Genomic DNA, 3,148 nt, shown 5'->3' with positions numbered 1-3,148 from the left:
GTGTTTGCCCTCAAAATTTGGCGTCATTACCTCTATGGGGTCTGTTGTACCATCTACACGGACCGTAAGAGTTTGAGGTACCTCATGGATTAGCCGAATCTAAACATGAGGCAGCGTCGGTGGTTGGATGTGGTGAAGGATTACGATTGTGAGATCCTTTACCACCCGGGAGAAGCCAACATGGTGGCCGATGCGCTTATTCGCAAGGCAGCTCCGATCACGGATATCTGTCTGAGGATGACTGTGGTAACTCCACTGTTGGAGCAGATTCGAGAGGCCCAGCAGGAGGCCATGAAGGAGGAACATCGGAAGAGTGAGCGGATTATAGGCCAGGTTTCCTCTTTTGATTATGATAGCCGAGGTTTGTTGACCTTACACCGTAGGGTGTGGGTGCCGTACCACGGGGGTGTGCACTAGGTTCTGATGGAGGAGGCGCACAAATCTCGATTCTCCATTCATCCCGAGGCGACGAAGATGTATAGGGATCTTCGTCTGGACTATTGGTGGCCCTGCAGGAAGCGGGATATAGCATGGTACGTGGAGCGGTGCTTAACTTGTAGGAAGGTCAAGGCCGAGCACCAGAGGCCACACGACAAGATGCAACCGTTGGATATTCCGCTGTAGAAATGGGAAGATATTACGATGGATTTTATCACAAAGCTTCCCAGGACCGCACGGGGAGTGGATTCGATTTGGGTCATCGTTGATCGATTGACCAAGAGCGCCCATTTTATCCCGATTCAGGAGAGTATTTCGGTCGAAAGGTTGGCCAATATCTATATCAGGGAGGTTGTGGCATGGCACGGGGTGCCAGTATCAGTGATTTCAGAAAGAGGTGTGCGGTTCACTTCCAGGTTTTGGAAGAAGTTTCATGACGAGCTGGGTACTCGTCTGCATTTTAGCACCGCCTTTTACCCGCAGACGGATGGTTAGAGCAAGTAGACCATCTAGACTTTGGAGGATATGCTTGGAGCATGTGTGTTAGACTTCGGAGGTAGTTGGGATACCTACCTTCCATTAGCAGAGTTCTCCTATAACAATAGTTATCATGCAAGCATTGACCGTCGTCCTTTCGAGATGATTTATGGGAGGAGGTGCAAGACCCCGATATGTTGAGGCGAGGTTGGCCAAAAGGTAATGGGGAGCACCGAAGTAGTGCTCAAGACGACAAAGAGCATTCAGCAGGTCCGGAGCAGGCTTCAGACTGCTCAAAGTCGGCAGAAAAGTTATGCGACAAGCACCAATCAGACCTGGAGTTCCAGGTTGGGGATATGCTTCTCCTGAAGGTGTCTCCATGGAAGGGCGTCATCTGACTCAGGAAACGGGGCAAGTTGGGCACCAGGTACATTGGACCGTTCAGGGTTTTAGCCCGAGTGGGCAAGGTGGCGTACATGTTGGATCTGCCAGCCGAACTCAGCCAGATCCACAACACTTTCCAAGTCTCTCAGCTGTGGAAGTGCCTGGTGGATGACTCAGCAGTGGTACCCTTGGAGGAAACTCAGGTTGATGACAACATGAATGACGTTGAGCGGCCAGTAGCAATCCTCGACCAGAAGTCGAAGGATCTGAGGAACAAAAGGGTTGAACTAGTGAAGGTGCAATGGCAACATCGAAAGGGCTCGGAATGGACTTGGGAACCGGTGGATGAGATGATGGAGCATTACCTGGAGCTGTTCCAGGAGCGAGCAGCAGACTTCGAGGATGAAGTCTAAAATAAGTGGGGGAGATTTGTAGCACCTGGTTCTTGGTATGTAATTTATTTAAGTATTTTGTATTTTTTGCCTTGGACTCGGCAAGTTGAAGGACCAACTCGCCGAGTAGAAGCGGGATGGGATGTGGGATTTAAGTGATGGACTCTTCGAGTCAGGTCCCGGACTCGACGGGTAAGCTCTGATGGGACAAAGCCCTAATCTGAGGGTTTTCACCCTACTTAATCATCTCTTTCAGCCACCACTCGTCCCTAATGCTCCCAGAATCCCTCCCTAGTAAACCCTAAGTGTTTTGGTGCAAGATCTAAGTCTTTTGAGTGATTTTTGTGGGTTTTGACCTCAAGGAAGGAAGAGCATAGAAGGATCAAGAGGAGACTGAAGGATTCGAGTTTGGTGCATTATTTCCAGTCCTTGAAAGGTATAAAGTCTGTACCTTGCTTGTTCATTTGTTAGATCCCTTTTTGGGGAAGATTTAGGGCTTTTTAAGCCAAATGAGGTGTCCAACCATGATTGCAAACATGGTTGGGGGTCAAGACTTCGGATCTAAGTCTTGGAAGGAGTCATAAAGCAGATTTGGGTTGCTTTTGCACCCAAGGAAGGTCCCATGCATCACAAGAGTCATTTTAGAGCCTTTTGGCTCAAAAGTCCCATGCATGCATGTAAAGTTCGAAATTTTACGTGCTACATCGATCTTAGGGGCTTGGATCTATCATTTGGTCAAAAGTTATACATCAGAAATCGAGGAAATAGAGCATGGACGTTATTGACTCGGCGAGTCCGTTCTTGGGACTCGATGAGTCCAAGGCTTTGAGTCCCATATCTGTTGAGGGTCAAAAGGAATCAGTTGGGTGTTAGAAGGGTTGTAGCAGGACTGAAAGTGTGACCCAACGCATTTGACTTAGTATTAGACCTGAAGTTCATGGGACTCGATGAGTACTAGATCAGACTCGGCGAGTCCAAGGCAATCTTCTTATGGATGAAGATGAACTCGACGAGTTGTTCATACAACTGGGCGAGTCGGGGTCAGGACTTGTTCATCAGATGAAGGTGAACTCGACGAGTGTTCATCCGACTCGGCGAGTCGGATGAAGGTTCATTTATGTTCATAAAGAAGGGGAACTCGTCGAGTCATTGCCAAACTCGACGAGCCGAGTCGTGGATAAGGACGAGTAAAGGAAAGGGACTCGACGAGTTGACGGCCCAACTCGGCGAGTCGGGTCAAATGGAAGATTGAATTTGACTTGGACTTGGTTGGGGGTAAAATAGTCATTTTACCCTAAGAGTAGATATCAGTTTCTGACTGAGTGTTTTGTGGGGAATATAGTCGGAGGACTTTCGGAGCAGCAGCAAGCAGAGGTTTTCCGCACAGATTATCAGCAACTACTTGTTCGAGATGAGTTACCTTCGAGTAGCGGTGGGTCTACGGCCACAATGTCGGC

This window comes from Lactuca sativa, chromosome 2 (assembly GCF_002870075.4).
Source record: "Lactuca sativa cultivar Salinas chromosome 2, Lsat_Salinas_v11, whole genome shotgun sequence".
NCBI classification, from domain to species: domain Eukaryota; kingdom Viridiplantae; phylum Streptophyta; class Magnoliopsida; order Asterales; family Asteraceae; genus Lactuca; species Lactuca sativa.
This window is presented reverse-complemented; position numbering follows the sequence as displayed.